The sequence below is a fragment of the Xyrauchen texanus genome, chromosome 25, assembly GCF_025860055.1.
Source record: "Xyrauchen texanus isolate HMW12.3.18 chromosome 25, RBS_HiC_50CHRs, whole genome shotgun sequence".
Taxonomy (NCBI): domain Eukaryota; kingdom Metazoa; phylum Chordata; class Actinopteri; order Cypriniformes; family Catostomidae; genus Xyrauchen; species Xyrauchen texanus.
This window is the reverse complement of record NC_068300.1, coordinates 19,861,803-19,884,303: the sequence shown is the minus strand read 5'-3', so window position 1 is coordinate 19,884,303 and position 22,501 is coordinate 19,861,803. Positions and strand designations below refer to the sequence as shown.

The following is a 22,501-nucleotide window of genomic DNA, read 5'->3' as shown; positions in this document are numbered from 1 at the left end:
GGGTTGATTTATTTCAAACAGGATAGCAAGAAGACTTGATAAGTATCACTATGGTAACTGCCTAGCAACCAGATGGGGTTACCCTAGCAACCAAGTAACAAATCACATATCTCTGCAACAGAAAGTCGTAGAGACTTCTAGGTTGATTTATTTCAATCAGGATGGCAAGGAGAGTTGAAAAGTATAACTATGGTAACTGCCTAGCAACCACATTGGGTTACCCTAGCAACCGAGTAACAATTCAAATATCTCTGCACCAGGAAATCGTAGAGACTTCTGGGTTGGTTTATTTCAATCAGGATGGCAAGAAGACTTGATAAGTATCACTATGGTATCTGCCTAACAACCAGATGGGGTTACCCTAGCAACCGAGTAACAAATCACATATCTCTGCAACAGAAAATCGTAGAGACTTCTGGGTTGGTTTATTTCAATCAGGATGGCAAGAAGACTTGATAAGTATCACTATGGTATCTGCCTAACAACCAGATGGGGTTACCCTAGCAACCGAGTAACAAATCACATATCTCTGCAACAGAACAACATAAAGACTTCTGGCTTTGTTCATGGGACTCAGGGTAGCAAGGATCAATCAATCTATCTATCTATCTATCGGAGGGTCAATATCTATCTATCTATCTATCTATCTATCTATCTATCTATCTATCTATCTATCTATCTATCTATCTATCTATCTATCTGTCTCTCTGTCTGTCTGTTGTCTATCTATCTATTTGAGGGTCAATGTCTATCTATCTATCTATCGATCTATCTATCGATCTATCTCTCTCTCTCTCTATCTATCTATCTATCTATCTATCTATCTATCTGAGGGTCTATCTATCTATCTCTGTATCTCTATCTATCTGAGGGTCAATATCTATTTATCTATCTATCTGTCTATCTGTCTGTATGTCCATCTATTTATCTATCTATCCATCTATCTATCTATCTATCTATCTATCTATCTATCTATCTATCTATCTATCTATCTATCTATCTATCTATCTAGCAACTAAGTTAAACTTTAAACTACAAACTACTTTAAACTTCAAACTACTTTAAACTTCAAACTACTTTAAACTATAAACTACTTTAAACTCATTTAAACTACTTTAAACTTCAAACTACTTTAAACTATAAACTACTTTAAACTATAAACTACTTTAAACTATAAACTAATTTAAAGTAATTTAAACTTCAAACTACTTTAAACTTCAAACTTTCTGGTCCAAACTTTCACAAGCCAACTTAAAGTTTGTACTCAAACTTTTTAATCTAGTTATTATTATTATTATTATTTAAGAAAAGGAAGGGTAAGTCAAAATTATTTCAGAGGTAATCAATATCATGTCACAAATGCTGTCGATTGATCTTAACTTGTATTGAACCTGGAATATTCCTTTAAACGGTACAAAAAGCTTTCAGAATATTTCATGTATTATGTTCAGCTTCTTAATTTTTTGATGACTGCGATGGATGATGCCAAGTTACCACAGCTGTAGTGTGGTATTTCGGCGGAAACTGCCGTTAGCCCCCCCCCCGTAATTATCAAGCGCAAATGTTTCAAAGCCACAGTACATACATTTACAATGCAAACAGCTCCACGTGAACAAAGCGAAGAGCTTTTATTGGGAAGAGCGTAGACGGAGTGTGATTGGCTGTGGGATAACTCCATTTTGGAAACAGATGTTTAAAGCCCTGTCCCTTTTTTTTCATTGTGTTCAATTGCCTGTCAGAAGAAGGCTGGATTTAGGGGTCTCCTCTCGCTGTTTTGCGGCTCTCGACGGAACAGATCAAGTAATCTATTAATCTAACAGAGTGTGGAGCTTTCCGAAATTAAGGGGAATCCTGACAAAGACTGAATGGCATAGTAACAAGTGGAAGAAAGTGAAGCGGATCAAGGTTAGTGGTCGTTACAGTGTGGTATCGCTGCAATAATGGTCGACTGCAGCCGACATAGTTTCGGTAGAGAAAGAGCAGGCGATTTTCAGTGTAAGAAAATAACCACAACATTTATTTTTCTAAATATTTACTCAAGGACTATGGTCAAATTCCAGTTTTAGGGTGTTTCGTGATGCTTCTTTGTACGAGTAGACTATGTTGAAATGATTATATATATTTTTTTTAAGTCTGTCAATTTACAGGAAATAATTAAGTGCACCTTCAGTCAAGTATTTGTTTGTAAAGACAATCAAAGGTGGTCCGGTGATTTTTTTTAAAATTTTTTTTTTTTTTTTTGCGCCACCTCTGGTCATTGTTTACAAGTCGCATTTCCCAAGTGTTTTGCATTAATTGGCAAAACACCCTGCTGAAAACCCACTTAAAACCAGTCAACTGACAAGCCTTCCAGGCTAGCCGACCAACTTAAAGGAGTAATATGTAACATTGACATCAATATGGCGTTATTTCCCTGTCAAATGTCGAGAGCGCATTATTGTAGCGCGAAAGTACATTAATGTTATGCGCGAGCGTGAATCCCTCTGCTCGCGCGCGAATATAATGCGCCGAGCGCGAATCCCTCTGCTCGCGCGCGGAACTGGGCGCGCTCTCAGATACACGCTGCTCTTGAAAGAATTTTCTCTGCGCTCGCTCAGAGAATATGCCTGCACTTAAAACGTGTTCATTGCAATCGCGAATCTCTCCTCTTCGCTTAAAGTAAGCGTGTTTGTGCTTAGACTGTGTCCCGTGCGTTCGCGCATGCCCAAGTACTCTTCTCTTCGATTTCTTTCTCTTTGCTCTTGGCATAAACGCTGTCAAAACGGCAACAACCAATCAGAAAAGGCTTCAACGACTGACCAATGAAAACGCGACATCGTACATGGAATCTTATTGGTTGATATTGAACCGCACATGTTCATGTGTTCAATCAAGACGATTCAATTCAATCAAGACGAGCCGAGATGGATCCGCAGAATCGACGATCTCAGGTAAACAGTTTTATTTGTTTTGATGTTAAATATGTCAAATGTATCTTAGAAATGTCTGGGAAGAGGGCGATTGGATTATTTTACATATAAATGACCTAGACTGTCAACCACATTCATACTACAGGCGCTATGCCCATTGTAGTGAGATTTTTGAGCCAAATAGATTTGAAAGCCGATTCCAAAAGGCAAAAATAATATTTTACGTCTGATAATTAACACATTGTCTCGTGCAATCACACCAGTGATTAAACATTAAGTACGTAGCGAGATCAACTGCTAAATTAAAATCTGAAAAAAGACTTGGGGGAAAGATAAGGTGGCAACATGCCCCCGTAAAATTATGCTAGTCCTATATCTATTATGGCTGTCACGAATGAAGTGATGTGAAATGAAAAGTGTCATCTGCAATAGATTTTCTTTATCGCGGATTGCAGCGTTGAGTGTTATAACGTTAATCAATCACCCACTTTCTGTTGAGCTTAATTAATGCAGTTTGGCCAATCAGAGGCATTTTGATTAAAGGACAAGTTCGGTATTTTACACTTAAAGCCCTGTTTTAAGATCGTTTCTGATGAAATAGAACGGTTAAGATTAAAATTTGGACCAAGGCGTCATAAAACCAACGCACATGGCACCCTTTAGCGTCAATATGAGACGCAGATATATATGGGCCAGAAGGCGCCTCCTAGTGGTCTAACCCTAACCAATCTTTCAATCTTAACCGTTCTATTTCATCAGAAACGATCTTAAAACAGGGCTTTAAGTGTAAAATACCGAACTTGTCCTTTAATCAAAATGCCTCTGATTGGCCAAACTGCATTAATTAAGCTCAACAGAAAGTGGGTGATTGATTAACGTTATAACACTCAACGCTGCAATCCGCGATAAAGAAAATCTATTGCAGATGACACTTTTCATTTCACATCACTTCATTCGTGACAGCCATAATAGATATAGGACTAGCATAATTTTACGGGGCATGTTGCCACCTTATCTTTCCCCCAAGTCTTTTTTCAGATTTTAATTTAGCAGTTGATCTCGCTACGTACTTAATGTTTAATCACTGGTGTGATTGCACGAGACAATGTGTTAATTATCAGACGTAAAATATTATTTTTGCCTTTTGGAATCGGCTTTCAAATCTATTTGGCTCAAAAATCTCACTACAATGGGCATAGCGCCTGTAGTATGAATGTGGTTGACAGTCTAGGTCATTTATATGTAAAATAATCCAATCGCCCTCTTCCCAGACATTTCTAAGATACATTTGACATATTTAACATCAAAACAAATAAAACTGTTTACCTGAGATCGTCGATTCTGCGGATCCATCTCGGCTCGTCTTGATTGAATTGAATCGTCTTGATTGAACACATGAACATGTGCGGTTCAATATCAACCAATAAGATTCCATGTACGATGTCGCGTTTTCATTGGTCAGTCGTTGAAGCCTTTTCTGATTGGTTGTTGCCGTTTTGACAGCGTTTATGCCAAGAGCAAAGAGAAAGAAATCGAAGAGAAGAGTACTTGGGCATGCGCGAACGCACGGGACACAGTCTAAGCACAAACACGCTTACTTTAAGCGAAGAGGAGAGATTCGCGATTGCAATGAACACGTTTTAAGTGCAGGCATATTCTCTGAGCGAGCGCAGAGAAAATTCTTTCAAGAGCAGCGTGTATCTGAGAGCGCGCGCCCAGTTCCCGCGCGCGAGCAGAGGGATTCGCGCTCGACGCATTATATTCCGCGCGCGAGCAGAGGGATTCGCGCTCGCGCATAACATTAATGTACTTTCGCGCTACAATAATGCGCTCTCGACATTTGACAGGGAAATAACGCCATACATCAAACGTTTAAAATGGGTACTGCAGTCCAAATTCAAAATATTGGAGAGTTGTATCCTCCTCCCCAGACTTGAAGCTCAGGTTGAGGACATGCAACAGGAACGAGCAAACTGACAATGCCAAGCGAAGAACCTTACACTAAGTTGATCAGCTAATGTTTACGTTTGCAATATTTTTATTGTTTGCCAATTATAAACCAGTTCATGTGGATTTTTTTGTATAACTCTGTCAATATTAGCTAGATGTATTGCTGGCTTCCATTGCTGCAGCACGCTGAGTTTGCCCGCTAACATTCTTCAGATTTGGAACCCGGAGTGTAGAAATACTTTTGGGAAATGGGCAGTGGGCGGGATCACACAGGCCAAAACGCAAACTGAAATTCCAACCCCAAAAGGACATTTCAAAGTAGAAAATACTAGCAATACCATTGTTTTCATAAGCCAGTATTTCAACTTGGCATGTTTCCTAAATCTCTGATAAAATATTATAAGTTTATGCTTTAGTACAGAAAAAATATTGCACTTTTTAAAGGTTAAATCTTGTTCAACAACAGTGGCTTTTAATGTGGGGCTTTATACTTTTTATGTAAAGTGTCAGTTTTGGCTACTGCATTCATAGGACCCATTGCCAGGGCAGGAAGCGGGACGCTGGAGCTCAAATACATCATGGATTTGTTTCAATGGGGAGACTTGCTGAGTCTCACATCAACAATGAACAATCTAAAGCAAAACGATCTTGAACAATCAGTGCATTGTTGTCGTCATCCTTTTAATTTTTCATAGTCATGTGAGCTGTGTAAATGGATCTGGACTGTTGTGTCTGAAGCTGATTCTGAGTGGACTCTGACATATAACTTAAACTGTCAGTTTGTACTGTATGTCCAAAATGTTGCTGGTGCCTTTTCTTCTATTAGACATTGTTGTTCTACAACAAGTGCTGTTTTGGGCCTCTGAAGCAAAAGACGTTCTTTCAGCCAGTCATCATTCACTTGGCTTCCTCCACAAGAGTAGGTTGATGAAATGCTAGGTTGTGGTACTCAGAGGAGTGTTGTGACTATTATCATTTATCATAGTGATGTAGCAGAAGCATTATCTGAGCTCTGTTGGCAGCACTCTGATTGGTAAGTGCTCTCAGGCTCTTTGCTTTAAGTGAAAATTTGCATGAGTACTTGAGCCATTATTATGACACAGTATCCATGGAGAGCCTTTGTGGTTTATTTTTGTTTCAATCTCTTATCTTAAAAAATATTTCTGTGGTTGGTCTGGAGAGTATTGAGGCCCAAAATAAAAAGTTAAAATATAAATATAAACAAAATTTGTTTGCTATTGTTGGCTCAAAGCACAGGCTATTTGTGGGGTCTCTAATAGCCCTTTTCCACCAACATGGTTCTGGGGGCAGGTTCCTGGGCCTGTGTGAATTCTCAAACTGTTTCCGGGCATTTCCACCGCTGTAAAGGCCCCAAAAGCTTGCTGGTCTATATACCGAAACCGATTATGTCAGGGAGTGGAGGGTGTGATTATGTTTCGTCACCAGGTAGTTTTCCAAACTACAACAACAACAGTAGCTACCGTCTGCAACAAGGAATACTTCACTCCACAACAACAATAAAAAAACCCACAAAAATACCTCCGTGAAGTTGGCACCCCATATAATGAAATAATCACCAAAACTATGCCTAATTTTTGCTATGTTTGTGCTGATTTGTGCTACAAAAATGAACATTTGTGCTGGTTTGGTGTTTGAGATATTAAGCGTTCTTTTTTTGGGCTTTGTGATGTCACTCATCACCCCATCTCGTTCAAATATAATTAATCTCCACCCCAGCTTGTGTAGCTGTAGGCTACACAAACAATGTGATGCGTGCGGCATGTTTGTTAATGTTTAAGGTAGTCACGTAAAACTATTAGGTCGCCGTTCGGCTTTCAAGTTAGTGGAAAAGCACTTGCAATAGGCTCCAGATTTCCCCGGCCATTAACCAGCCAAATACAGGCTCTGCACAAGAACCATCACCATTTTGGTGAAGAAGGGCTATTAGTGAGTACAAGTACACACCATCGAAAAGGTTTGGATTAAAAGCTCATTTAATTTTTTGGAATATGAAATCATTTGATGCTCAGAAGTATTTTGATCAAATTGCACAACAATAACTTCAGGCCCTCATCAAGAGACTGTTGTTAGTTTTACTGTTATGGCTGATAGCAATTTTCAGCTCCTTTTATAGCATGCTGGGAGAACTGTTGAGGTTACCATTAGCATGAAATATACAGCCAAGTTAAGATCTCCTCAAGGCAATAAAGAGCTTGAGTGGATCAAATGGATCAATCCTCAACATTTTAGTCATTGTCTTCAGCCACTCTTAATATATAATCTGATGTTCACAAATACTTTGATCAAATTGCACTACTAAAATGTCTTCATGGCTTCATTAAGAAGACTCTTATTACTTTGACATTACTGCTGGGCAGCAATTCTAAGCAGCATTATAGCTTGCTGGGAGAGCTTATTGTTATTGCACATTACATTTTTCAGCCTAATATAATTAAAATGAAATTTATCTCAATGAGGGGTCTTCACAGGGATTGACACGTTTAATTATTATTACATTAAATTAGGCCATTAAACGCATATTCCTCCACTGTTCTCTTGAAATTGAAATTTTACACATTGAATAGTTCAGTGGGGCTTTCTTGCAATATGGCCAGAGCTGCTGGTCAGATTAATTCAAGCTGTCATGCAACGTTTGAAAGCTGCTCTCAGGATATGTTTGGCTTGTTTTCCTCCTTTCACAACTCCGAGCAAATCAAATCACTTTAACGCCCACATCCTCCCTGATCTGTGGGAGAGAGGCGTGATGCAGCTGTGTGGGATCCACTCGCTGCAGAGAAAATCGAGAATGAGAGGAGGCTGTCTCTAAACACAAGGAGAGGAGGATGTTGCTTTCTGTTTCTCATGTGGAGTAAAATAAAACTGCCTTTATTCAGGTCCTTGGAGAGCTTTGTAGCAGCATGTCATTAGCGTTCGGCGTGTATTTGGTAAGTAATTGAACCTGTTTGCTGTGACTGTAAGTTTGGATAATGGTTGTTAGCTTGAAGTATTGATAATTGGAAGTGAGATGGGGTTAAGAAGGGGCCAGCAATGAGAGGAAACATACAGTGACAGGTGGTCTTTAAGACTTCAACAGCTGTTCAGTTTCATTTGCTTGTCCAGGACAGTTCTTTTTTTAATTGGTATCTGGGTTTGATAGCTGTGGGCACTGGGTTGCCAAGGAAGAGCTCGCCTTCATGTGACAAAATTATAAAACTATCGAATAATGTGCATTATGAAAAAACTCTGCTAATAAAGTTAGCAGGACACTTTAAAGCATGTTCAGTTTTCCTTTTTTAATGCTAAAGTTTTTCCGTTGCAATGTAGTTGTAGCTAATTAAAATAATCAGTTCTGGGTCTATTTGAAATGAGGACAAAACACCCCACAAACCCTGAGGTGGACCAGTAGGCCATTGAGTGTGTTTACATGCACATCAACATTCTTATAATGACCAAAAATTGCCTTATTCAAAAAATACAAGAACCTTAATTACATAAGAATTTAAATCCTCAGGCTATTCTCTGCTTTTGACGTCAAAACATGAACTGTCACAGCAATTGCGCACATTGGATAAGCCAGTAAGAATTCTTGTTACAGGTGTTTACATATAAAATGAAATCGGCGAAATAGCAAAAATCTATGTGTGCCAATCGGTTTATGGTTTAACATTTTATGACTTTTCAACTAGAAAGGAAAACTGTTTAAGGCCTGTTTAATACATGACCTTGAACGCCAGAGGCTAATTAAAGGGGTCATGGCATACATATTTTAAAATAATTTAATTTACTTCCCTGATGTCCACTGATAGTACAGTTTTATTTTACACAAAAACAGTCATAATTCAGCAAAATCTGACCATTTTCCACTCTTTCTCTAGCCCTCTATCTGAAATGCTTGGTTTAAGTGCCTCCTAAAAATACCAACATAAATGGCCACTGTTATGATTGTCTAACTTCACGCAGCCCCTCAAGTTCAGGCATATTTGAAACCCGAATGGAAGAGAATGATAAACTCCACACAACATTCTACAACAAAATTTCAGAGTTTACACAACGCGTATCCAATGTCTTTTTAAAACCGGTGTGAGATACATGACATCTGTTTAATGTATGTTTATATACAAAAATAATCCAGATGGGGGTGCAAGGATGTAAAGTAGGCATTGATGTTTTTTCACTGTAGAGGCAGTCATGAATTAATGGGCCCCCTAGTGATGTAGGGAAGTTGCGGAAGTAGAGAACGAAGCATTTTTGTAGCTTGGTTTAAATAAATGCTTTTATTGCATTGTTGATTTTAAGTTTTGAGTTCCCTTTCTCATGAAACTGCCCCTTAAGCAATCACACTTACTTAAAGGGATGGTTCTCCCAAAATTTAGTAATTCTCTCATTTACCGTTATTCGTGTCATTCCAAACCCATATGACTTAATTTTCTTATATTCCAGGTCAAATTAGTATTTTCATTTTGGGAGAAAAATCCTGTCAGGTTCTACTTTAAATGTTCATATTCAAAAACTTCATTAGACGTTGCAGCACTCCATGATAATAGATTGTTGTGTTCTGTATTCAACATAATGAATATGCCTGTATACCCCATTATTAGGTCCACCTTTTGTCTGTCTCCTCACAAGTGAGTGCAGTAAGGTGCTGTCTGTCCTCCTTGTCTCATAGTCAGACTGCAGTGGCAGGAGAAGGACATAAACGACAAGGACAGGCGTACCACCTGCTTCCTATTAAGGCCATGTGTTGATTGATGCAAGAGCAGAATTGGATGTTTGTAACGAGGTCCTGTCAAACTGACAACAGTCTGCCCTTTATAGCACAAGAGCATTAAGATGTTAGGCTGAAATTTAAATGAATGTTTGAGGAAAGGTGTATTTCTGTAACTGGTCACCATTTCCTTAAAATGTATTCCACCATTTTTCATGCCTTTTTGACTTCTAGTTCATTTTCAATAGTCCTATATGTGACATGCATTTTTACAAAAATTCCATGTGGGCTCTGTTTTTATGAGGTCAAAAAATTTGTATAATAAATACTGAATGAAAGAATTGGCTAAATGTTTAAAAATTTTCATAACTTGTGTACAGTCATTTGAAAATTGAATTGGCTCACAAGTTTTCAACTCTTTCTTCCGGCTGTCAAGTATTTTCTCATGAAACTGAATGCACACTGAATCTGTGATTCCACCAGTATCGAATCTAACTTGATAAAGGCAGAGAAAACCGAATTCTGTTTTAGTTTCTGCATCACTGGCACCAAATGGATTTACAAAAAAAAAAGCCTGTTTTCAGATGTGTTTCCCCAAACACAAATTATCCCACCCCTAACTAACCCTATTGGTTCAGCCAATGTTGCTATGCTAGACTGATCAGGATGTGCAAACAAACAGAGCAATGTTTTGACTTTTATGGGGAAATCGACCTTCAAATTGTTTCCTTATTTTTGTCTCTGCATATTAAACTACGATAGGAAACAAAACATTTTCACACTTTAAGAGTTCGAGTTGTTTATTACGAATGGCTGTGTGAGAATGTGATACATTTTTAGGGAGTCTTGCATACTTCATTTCACTCTTAATACTCCTTCAATATTCCATGTCAAATAAGCTTCCAATGTTGTCATTTGAATGCACCACCTGATCATGACTCAGCATTGATTCCTCCCTTCAGTTTCCATTGTCGTAGTTTGATGTCTGATTCATGGGGAAATCCAAAATTCTTGGCTTGGCCCATTTTAAGCACACTCCCTCTCTCTGTGAATTTTATGGGGCCAGAGCCACATGAAAACACTAAGTGTAATTATCCCTCAAAACAAATACAGGACTGATTCTGACATTTGATACTACTGGTTCAGGCAGTGATTTGAACCCTATGAATTTGCTCTGCACATTTTTTGGTCTGATATTTCACTGACTGATCGGCTGTGACTATTGCCTGCACACTGCCTGTTATGCGCTTGCATGTCATCATAACCTGTTTTATGTTGATTGAGGGAAAACGCGTCATTCTTCTTTGGCACAGAACAGTTTTACTTCCTCTAAAGTGGGTTAAAAAGAACACTTTTGCTGACTGGAAAATTATTGCTTAATGAGACCTTTACATTTTTGCCCTAAGAACATTTTAAACGACTCTTGTTTTCGCTTTCATTAAAAGTTTTTTTTTTTTTAATTGCAAAATAATAGAAGCATATATCATCAGATGAACAACTTCGGAGCTCAAGATAGGTCTGTCTTTAAAGGATTTTAAAATCAATTTGTCTATGGAAAACATTTATTAGATTTTAACTTCTGGAACCAGACTGTTGCTCTATGGCTGGTGGGGGAGTGGTCCGGAAAACTCAGCTCTTTTGTAATTTTCGCTTTGTGACACTAGTGGTGTGATTTAATTGGACCCAAAATAACTACCATCTTTCAGAATGGAACATTTTCTTGCTTGCTGATTATAGCTGAAAACTACTTGTATATGAGATGGATGAATAAATGCAAGCTTTTTATTTCATATGTCTTTATGAAGTATTGTTTTTCCTGCCAAGAATGGTGTATTATATTCAAATAACAAGGCAAATACATCCACTCCTCCCTGTGCCAGGCAAATAATGTTGTGACTGTTGGATGTGGCTGATGCAAAATTATTAAAGAAGGATTTGTGTCTTTGTGTGGCAGCTCTGAAGTTCAGCAGCCCCTAACATTTGACTCTGTCTCCCTGCAGTCTCATTATTATTTAATATCTGCTCCGATATCAAAAGGGTTGATGGGCCACACAGGGAAATGAAGCCCATCAACTCGTGCATTAGTAATGAGACAGCAGCCACAGACCTTCATCTCCCCAAGACTTTTTAAATGATAACAATTTGTTTCATGAAATAACGCTAAATACCTGCTCCGGTAAAGGCCCTGTGATCTAAAAGCCTCCCGGCATCAATGCAAAAAAAGAACTTTAATCTTGATTTCCCCATCACTTCCAAATATCTGTTAATTTGCTTCTTAGTGGCTTTGAAAAGCTTGCAATTTGTAAAGTAGCATCTCTTAACTCTGAGAACAGCGAGCTGAAGAGGTCACGCTGACATCAAAATACTTCCTCGAAATGGTCTCCGTGTCAGTGGCTAAAAATTGTGCATTTGCTTTGCAATACTTTAATTTGTGGGTGTCACTTTGTTTAAAACAAATAGGTACAGTCTAGGACAGTAAGCTGTTAATTACTTATGCATAATTTAAAATAATATTTTACTTTGTAGGGAATCACGTGGAATTCCAATTTCTATTAGGATCTCTGGTTCATTAATGGTTCCAATAACACAACTTTTAGTACTTTTGATGAAGAAACATTTGGATATAAGAACTGCAATTCTTATTAGATTTGTTGCCCTTAGCAGTTGATTACTACGTGTTCTTGCAAATGGTGTATTTACACAGACTTTTTAATTAAGATATTCTATTCATTTTTCTTCCCATAAAATACCACTAATATTTTTAGGTTCACATTGTGATATCACCAATAGGGCTGAAACGATCAGTCAACATTATCGACAATAAAAAATAAAAAAGATTGTCTACAAAAATTTTAGTTGTCCAGTAGTTGTTTGATCTCATTTAACGTAACATGGGATCACATTAAACTGTAATGATGACTCACAAGAGCAGCACTGCAGCTCGTGGCTGACTGAGGAGAGGAAGAACTACACAGCTCACAGTACAGATGCACTCAAAACTTTCCAAACCGCTTCAGGTGATGTAGATCACAAAGTATGAAGGAATTCTAAAAAATTTAAAAAAAAGTTAATTCAGAAGCACTTTCGTTGTGGAATAAGTGGAGCCGGAGCACTTTAAAGGAAACACCCAGGTATTACATCTTTAATGCAGTTATTTTTTTATGCGTTATAGCTTTTATTAAAGTTCAAATAATATGGAAGCAGATCATGTAAATAACTACAAACTCCAAAACTGCCATTTCTCTGTGCAGTCAGCGCCTCTTCTATGAGTTGTGAAAATGTTCCGATCTAAGGGGGAGAAATTGAAACTGCATCCGGCTGATGCACACTCTGTTGCGGGGACGCTTGTCCCTCGAGCGCACACGCTTCTTGCAGCTAGATTAGAACGTGATTGCTCGCGACTTATTGAATCATCATATTTGTCACTTTGCATTTCATTGTGAAGAAAATTTGCAATATGCCGCTTTATTAATAAGAGGGAGTTTGTTTTTTAGGGAGTTAAAGATGGATTGAAGTGAACAAAGGTGAGAAAGGGTAGTCTTCACCCCGTTATACACTGCAGCAAAATAAGTTTATGATTTTTGTTTTGGCTTGTTTTCCAATATAAATTTCTAAAACTCATTTAATCCAACCTTTTAAGTCGGGCTACAAGCTGAATAATCTGTTAAGAGCTAATGATTACGCTTTGCAATAATCGGTGAATAGTCGAATAATCATTCGATTAATCTATTATCAAAATAATCGTTAGTTGCAGCCCTAAAACCATACAGTAATTACTCTGATGTAGGTCTCAAGAGCACAGTACACATAAGTCATCATTCTTGTTTTACAGTATTTTGAGCCTGACTAAATTAAAATGTTCAGTTTTTGATTCAATAAAAAGAACCGACTTATAAGAGTCATTTGTATGGGTGGAAACCGTAGGTTTTGTGTAGATTCAAAAGAACTGACTCAGAGTCATTTGTTTGGTAATCGGTCTTCACTAGTCACACTGTTTCATGCTGCCAATTCATAATACGAGTATTTCAGCACAGTGTTTGGTCCGGGTTGGTGGAAAAATTCATGTTTGAGAACCGTTAATGGAAGTCATAAAAATCATTCAGGTCTGCGTTTTTAAAAAAAGGAACTGGTTCTGAATAAGAACCGTTTCTTTGTTCCCCAACTCTAATCTTGTTGTTTAATAAATATTATGCTGTATTGACCCAGGTTTGTAGTTTTTGCTAATTTTCACTTTGAAACTTAAAGGTAAAATAATTTAATCAAACATTATTTTGTATTAGTTCAAGTGAACAAATAAATTTGAATGTGACATTTGATAACTTTAATCTCTATATTTGCCACAGTCCTTTTTTTTTTTTTTTTCTCACTACTTTTTTGTCAATGAATAAATGCAAGGATCAGTTTAGGAATACCAGTTCCCTCTCGAGAGGTCTCTCCTATTGCATAAGTAGCTTACGCTATGGGAAAACTCAGTTTCTCGAGAAATATTGAAGTCTTTATGTAAAACGCATTGCAGCTGCACAGCAGACAGCAATGAGCGAGGCAGCTCGGTCATTGGCTGTGCTGCGGCAACTTGCTCGAACCAATGACGGGCGACTCTGAACGCGCGACCAATGAGCGCGCTTCACGCCAGCGCTCAGAGCCTGCCAAGATTGGCGTGGCTAAGGCTATATATTAGGCGCCCCGTCATGAGAGTTCTTTAGATTTAATCTCCTTCAGCAAAGACCTTCTCTTCGCTGGATCCTCTGGATTATTGGAGTCTTTTCGCCCGCCGTCGACAAGCCTACAGCAGGACTGCTACGAGGACGCCGGCGCCTTCAGCCGCCTTCAAAGCCTTCTGCTACGCCATCCGGCGCGCATCACCTTATATCCTTTACTAAGCAATAACTTTTCAAGTGTTCGCCTCTGTGACGCTTTTTTGTCCTTAGTAAAGAGCAAATTCGAGGCGTTGTTTAAAATGCCTTCGACCTGCGCCTCATGCAGAGGCCTTCTTCCTGACGGGGACCGTCACATTATCTGCGCTCGCTGCCTGGGACCTGACCACGCAGAAGCTGCTCTCACTCGAGGCGGATGCCCTGAATGTGACTCCCTGGGCCTCACCAAGCTGCGCGCTCGCTTTGCTGCCTTCGCCGCGAACGAGCCTGCTACCACCGTGCTGCCATCCCCTCTGTTCGAGCCGCGCAAGAAAAAGCGCCGCTCACGGAGGCCGCCAGAGCACGCGGACTTCAGTGACGTCACGCCGGGCCAGTCTCCGCGTGCTTCACCACCACCCGAGGACTCCCTGCCGCCAGTTCTATTCACTCAGGCAGACCAGCACCCCTCCGGAGCGCTGGGTCTCGTCTCGTTCGGCGCGTCAGGGGACGACGGTGAAAAGGATGACAGCCTTTCCATTGACGCTGCATCCGACGACTGGCCGGGCTCGGCCTTCGACCCCGCGCCGTCGACACTAGCGGACACGAGCAGGGGCACCAGCATGGACTCAGAAATCGTCCGCATACTGTCCAAAGCCATGGAAGACCTCGGGCTCGACTGGTCTTCTCCGGTAGAACCCGCCCGCAGCCGGCTGGACGAGTGGTTCCTGCAAGGGTGCCGGAAGGCCCCTCGACAGAGACCCTCCCCTTTCTTCCCCGAAGTTCACAACGAACTCACAAAGTCGTGGAAAGCCCCGCACTCTGCTCGCCTGAAGCCTTCTTTCTCTTCCTCGCTCTCCTCGGTGGACGGCGCGAGAGAAAGAGGCTACGAGGGAACCCCGCCCCTCGAGGAGGCTATGGCCAACCATCTGTGCCCACCCTCCACCGCTGGATGGAAAGCCAAAGCTTCTCATCCCTCGAAGCCCTGCAGATCTACCTCCGCTCTCGCCGGTCGCGCATATGCCGCCGCCGGCCAAGCTGCGTCAGCGCTTCATTCCATGGCTGTTCTGCAGGTCTATCAGGCCAAACTTCTCCGCACCATGGACTAATCTGGACCTGAACCTGAGGCTTTCAAGGACCTGTGCAGCACCACTGATGTAGCCCTGCGAGCCACAAAGGCCACCGCCCAATCCATCAGCCGGGCCATGGCTAACCTGACTGTCCTTGAAGCGCCATCTGTGGCTGACGCTAACAGAAATGAAGGACGCGGATAAGGCGCCATTCCTCGACGCGCCTATCGCCCCAAGCGGCCTGTTCGGACCGGCGGTAAAAGAGTTCGCTGAACGCTTCACTGAAGCCCAGAAGAATTCGCAGGCTATGCGTCACTTCCTGCCTAAGCGCTCCAGCTCGTCACAGAGCCGCCAGAGACCGCCTCAGCTGCAGCAGCGAGCCAGGGTGGCGCCTCCTGTCTCCCAGCCCAGACCTGAAACGGACGCTCGACGCCTCTCGCGTTCCGCTAACCAGAAGCAGCCGCCTGAGCGATGGGGACCTCGGCCCAAGATCGTGCTGAACCCGGAGCCTCGTAAGCCTTCCTAGCCATTGGAAGAAAGAGAGAGAGTGCGTGTCTCGCAGAAGCCGGACCACTCTCTCCAAAACGTGTAAAACATTACCCAGTTCCCTTACAAGCGGCTGGAAATGTCTGTACAGCAATCAATGGGCCAGTCACAGAACTCGCTCACCTGCAATCAAACGCCGTTTTAACGGCAACACCCAGAAATCACAAAAAGAGTCATTTTCTGCCTGTGTCACTAAGGGGTCACGTGTCCACACTAAAGTGCGCATTCCCACATATCAATACTGTCCAAACAGTGCCGAATACTTCCCCAGCTCAATCTGGACACCCCATAAATGTAGATCGTGTGCCTATTGTCATGTATGCACCACTACACACAAGCACTGTTCCCACAGTTATAAACACTTCCCCAGTAAAGCGGGAAGCTACTATAAAGGTAGCGCGCGTGCCTGCTGTCATGCATGCACCCACCCATAGCTGCCCATACAGTTTCAAACAGTTCCTGGCTCATGCATGGCATCAGAAACCGCGCCGAAACCCGCTGAGCGGAGGCTTTATGAAAGTGGCGCGCGTGCCTAGTACAATGTATGCACCCCCAACCGTAAACACTGTCGATACAGTTTCAAACATTTCTCCAGCTCATGCTGCGAGCATTATGAAGATAGCACGCGTGCCTGTAATCTCACACGCACCCCTGCACTCGGCACTCAACAAAGCTGCTCAGCACGCTCCCGCGCCTCTGAGAGCTGTAAGCTCAGTGTTAGCACAAGGCAATTCGCCGGCAGGGTCCATACATCACTGCGACACGACCCCAGCCAGCATTCAGCCCATATCTGTGCGAGCAAAAGCCGGGGAAAAAATCCCTGACATGCCAAAATGGGTTTTGAACATAATAAGACACGGTTACTCGCTTCAATTCGCTCGCAGACCACCCCGCTTTTCAGCGGTGGTCGAGACGAAAGTGAGGAAAGATGTTTCACATGTTCTACGCACCGAGGTGCTCAAACTGATAGAGAAGAGCACTATAGAAACTGTTCCTCCCTCTATGAGCGAGGCGGGTTTTTACAGCCGCTAATTTTCTCGTCCCGAAAAAGGACGGTGGCCTCCGCCCCATCCTAGATCTCAGACATCTGAACAAAGCTTTAATGATTCGCTCCTTCAGAATGTTAACGACCAAACATATCCTCGCGCAAGTTCGCCCCGGGGATTTGTTTCTATCAGTGGATTTGAAAGACGCTTACTTTCACATTCCCGATAGCACCTCATCACAGGCCATTTCTGAGATTCGCTTTCGAGGGACAGTCATACCAGTACACCGTACTACCATTCGGCCTATCATTGGCCCCCCCGTACATTCACGAAATGTATGGACGCAGCACTTTCCCCCCTGAGACAGCGGGGAGTGCGAATACTGAATTACCTCGACGATTGGCTAATCCTAGCACAATCAGAGAGTCAGTTAACGATGCACAGATCTTGGATTATCAGTCATCTAGAATGTCTGGGTCTGAGAATCAATTTAGCAAAGAGTGTGCTATCCCCCAGCCAGAATATCTCTTTTCTGGGAATAGTGCTAGTCTCAGTGCAGATGACGGCGTGCTCCTCATCATCGAGTAATCATGATAATTTGGTACTAAAAAAATCACTTGCCATTATATCAAACACTGCCGAAAGCTATTTGGTTCATTAAATTAAGCTTAACTTTGTCTTTTGTTTGTTTTTGAGTTGCCACAGTATGCAATAGACTGGCACGTCTTAAGGTCCATATTGGGTCAAAACTGGCAAAAAAGAAACCACTTTCTCAAGAAACTTGTCAATCAATGTTTTGAGGATTGTAGGCTATACAATGTTTGAAATTGCCTGCTTGGAAAAAAAAAACTGAAGATTTCATACAAAGGTGTACACTACAGTCTTTCAAAGACAAAGGACAACTGGCTCTAACAATGACAGAAAGAGATGTGGAAGGCCGAATATACAACTAAACGAGGATAAGTACATCCATCTCTAGTTTGAGAAATAGACGCCTCCACATGTGCTCAGCTGACAGCTTCATTGAATTCTACCTGCTCAACACTCAACAGAAGACTCAGGGGTGTAGGCCTTATGAGAAGAATTGCAAAGAAAAAGCCACTTTTGAAAGGGCAAAAAGAAAATGTAAGAGTGGGTAAAGAAACACAGACAATGGGCAAAAGATAATTGGAAAAGAGTGTTATGGATCTTAACCCCATTGAACTTTTGTGTAATCAGTTAGACTTTAAGGTGCGTGAGAAGTGCCCAATAGGACAGCCACATCTATGGCAAGTGCTACAGGAAGCGTGGGGTGAAATATCACCTGATTATCTGGACAAACTGACCGCTAGAATGTCAAGAATCTGCAAAAATGTTTTTTTTTTTAATTGTTTTTTTTTTTTATGAACTCTTTCTGAACATTTCATTCAAATTGTAATAGTAATTTTTCACATGAATGTCCTGACTATACATTGTGATCCGTTAAATGCCACTTTGGTGAATAAAAGTTTTTAAAAAAAATCCATAAGAGCAAAATCTGTACATTTTATTTAAAACTTTTGAAGATTGATACTTTTGGATTGAAGAGAATGAATAATGAGAATGAGACGGTGTGTGTGTGTGACATCACAAATTCAGTGCAAAGCATGACCACAAATCTGTCCGCATCTTTTCTCACTGTTTCCTCAGCCACCTCTATGACCAATATGCCTATAACCATTACACGTTTCAGAGCTATTCTATGTATCATGCAAACTGTCTTTGTCATTGAAGGGACACTTAGGATATTGGACATCTTGTTCATGTCAACTGTGGTGTCTGATTGGTCCGTGTGTAGGATTTTTCCTGCATTGAAGATTTTTCAGCAGCCACCCAAGCAGAATTTAATGAGCACTAAAGATGCTTCCCATATGAAACACTTTACATCTGCGCAATTTGAAGCCTCATTTCACATGAGTGTTTCACAAGCCATCGCAGAGTGACTCACATCAGTGATCTGCTCTATCTGTGGAGTACTGGTTGACCGATATGGATTTGTTAAATACTGTGCCGATATCCAGAGAGCAGGGTGGCTGATATGCCGGTATAATGCTGATATATCACACAATTTAATATAGTAAATAACATATACATAAAATAAAAAAACACTTATTTAGCCCTATATTTATTCAATTTCACACAACTTTTATTTTGTAAGAGAGAATCTTTAAAAAAATAAGATTTGTGTTTTAAATTGTAGATAGTAGGGATGGGCATGAGTACTCTAGGACTCTGGTACTCTGACATGGCAGCAATGGTCGATAATGAAAACGATGATAGATAGTGATCATGCATGATGTGAACGGTTCTGACAGTCACTAAAAAAACTGGTGCGCACTTACTAAGATTACTACTGTAACCTGAAGGAAGAACAGACAGACGTGTGTTGTGCACATTCATTCATTGAGTTGGGCAGCGAATCTTCACATAATGACAAAATATGATGCATTATATTTTAATTATGCAATCTTTTGTACATTTTGTAACATACTATTTTATAACAGCCTTTAATAATTAGACTATACACTGGAACAACAAGACTCAATGCAGCAGCCATAGACGTAGATAGCGGTTTAGTCATCCAAGTTTTGTAATTTATTGCACTTAAATTTTTCAATGTTGGCCACTGATGGCATATGCATATTAGCAATCAAATTTTTCCACAAAAGGCCAAATCAAACTAATTGTACATACAGTGTACAGTAAATATAGCATTTACTCAGTGCACGTGAAGCGTTTTATTTTAAATTTGGTCTCCTGTTCGTGCGGATCCAGCGAGAGCAGCAGTCTATTGACAGCTTTCAGCTTACATGGTCCAGATCGCCTGCTTGGCTTGTCACAGACTGATACGACATGATGGCACGTAACAACGAAACAAAATGTGATTGCTTGTGTCCTTTTATGGCTTTTTCACATATAAGCAGCGATTCTCGGCACCGTTGCAGCTTAAGAAAGAAATCGGCCAAATTAGAAAATTTATCGGCAGATGCCGATTATTAAAAAGGTCCAAATATCGGCTAATTTATCGGCCTCCGCGATATATCGGTCGACCACTACTTTGGAGCATAATTAAAGTTATTAATTATACTGTAAATAAACCTTAGAATTATGTATGGGATAATGTACAGTCAGCTGATCGTTATTGCAAAATAAACCCTGACCTTGTATATTTTTTAAGGCTGACTGTATACATCACACTGCTTATTACATGGCTACTCCCCAAACAGCCCAATTAAATAAATGTACACAAAAGAGTAATTTGAGTTTAAAAAAAATAATAAATAAATATATATATATTTATATTTGTGAGAAAAGACTATGGAGCACTATGAGTGACATGAAACTAGCACAGTGCAGGAGTGTTTTTTTTTTTTTTTTTTGCCATGGACAATGGTCAATTATGCAGTTTTGTGCTCTTCATACATAAATATTGACCAATCAAGAGTACGGTATTTCAGAGAGCCATGTAATAGGCCCTAATGTTATGTGTTGTTGTGATCTTTTATTGAACTGAATAACCTTTCATAACCTTTTCCTGGAGTTGGTGAACATGTGCTGTGAAATGTTACAGTATGCTGATAAGATGGAGTGAAAGTGCAGCTGAAGTGCTTGGGGACCATAAAGTTGGCATTTAAAAAGTCATGATAGCATGAAATGCGCCAGCGGTGGGTGGAAGTGAACGTTCCTGAATAATATCACCAGTGTGGAAATTCAGCCAATGGCTCTTTTTGATGTTGCTTGAGAAAAATACATCTGGACACACAAAGCCAGGCCCCTGAAAAGGAGGAAGGATACGTTGGACAACAACAACTTTGAATTGTTGAAATTTTATTTACGGCTGGAAAGGAAAACCAATGCCAAACAAAGCAAAAAACCAATGCTTGTTCGACCGAAAAAAAAAAAAAAAAAAAAATGCATCCTCTTGTGTAAATGGTAGCTAGGGTGTTTTTTTTTTTTTTTCCCTTCTCCGATGAGCAGCCACTTACATCATGTGAGCACAAAGTGTGTGTTCGTTCAGTTGAGCTGTGGCTCATCTGAGTAAATAGAGGAGTGCTGGAGCTGGTGCACTTATCTCGAGAGTGGCTAAATGTGATAGATTCTTTAAACAGGCTGGAGTCCATTCAACTTGATTAGACGCTGCTCCTTAGTGTCCAGAAACTATTCCCTGGTAAAGACCGAATGTGGGACATTTTACGAACTTCATTCCTTGGGCGCTATTATATAAACTTTGTTCTTGTAGCTTAACCTAATATCAGCTTCTAAAATTACTTTTTGAAAGTGCTGAAACTCTTGAAGTCTGCAGACATGAGCAATTATTTCTATTATAAATTTTAAAAGGGAGTTCTCATATTTCCACATAAGCTTATCGCCATTTTGGATAAGACATTCAATCTGTTTGTCATGTTTTTGATCATTTTAATTATCATATTCACCAGGATGCCAAAAATAGCTTTTAAGAGGTGTTGGTTGATTCGTTCATTCATTTGTTTGTTTGCTTCTATGTTTGTTTTTATTAAGACACCAGTGTCAAAATAATTAATAAGGAGGGAATTTTTGCCCCCTGGAATTGTTTTTCATTTGTTTATGAGGGAACATTTAGTCTATTACTACTTTTCTTCCCATTACTAGATATATCATATTGTTTTTATAATAAAATACAAACCCAGTCCAAAAAAGTTGGGACAATATTGATAATGCTAATAGTGATGGGCACGAGTACTCTGATACTCTGATGTGGCAGCAATGATTGATTATGAAAACGATGATGGATAGTGATCATGCATGATGTGACATTTTCACTTAATTCAAATTCCAGTGAAACTTGCCTGACAACTAAACACAAACGTGTCAAAGGGTGAGCTTATTTTAGAGATTGATTACGTTGTGACTTTGAGGAGTACATTGATTATCAGAGACTTCTCATGTCAAACAAACTGATACGACACTGCAATGCTATCATTACAATAATCAAAACAAAGAGAGTTTAATTAACTGTTTTGAAAACCTGTCTCTACAAAGCATCTGTTAAACATGCTTTATTATAATTTAATGTAAGAACTTTGACTCGTTAATGGATATTATTTAATAAGTGAATGATTGTCACTGACTAATGCTCGCTGCCCTGCATGACGTAACGCACACTTGCATCTCAACGAATGAATTAAGATTTCTGCTCTAGTTTCCAAGTTAGATATACGATATAAAGTGTAATTTCGTTGCACTTTCCTCCAGTTGAAAAGGTGGAAATTCAGACTCTGAGTTAAATGGAACGCTTCATGAATCACAGCAACAACAATACAGAGCATCGCGGCTTTCCTCAAAAGAGCAAACATTTGGACACACAGCAGTGTGGCATTGTACAGCAGATGAGTGTTTCAAACAGTTAGACAGAGCTCAGTTAAATGGAACACAATGCAGCATCTTCAAAACTGAACTTCAACTTAACACACATTAAAATGCAACGGTT

At 40.2% G+C, this 22,501-nt stretch overlaps 1 protein-coding gene across 2 annotated transcripts in view; it reads left to right on the top strand.

Annotated features, from left to right (window-relative positions):
* The first annotated feature begins 1,694 nt into the window (after nt 1–1,694).
* The window catches only part of pkig (protein kinase (cAMP-dependent, catalytic) inhibitor gamma), a 34,792-nt gene continuing 13,985 nt past the window's right edge, over nt 1,695–22,501 (top strand). Inside the window, exon 1 of one of the 2 annotated variants that reach the window (XM_052091856.1) lies at nt 1,695–1,905. The gene's annotated coding sequence lies outside the window, so the exon portion shown is untranslated. Of the gene's footprint in view, nt 1,906–7,659; nt 7,805–22,501 lie in introns of those variants that run through there. The other variant, XM_052091857.1, reaches the window with a different exon arrangement.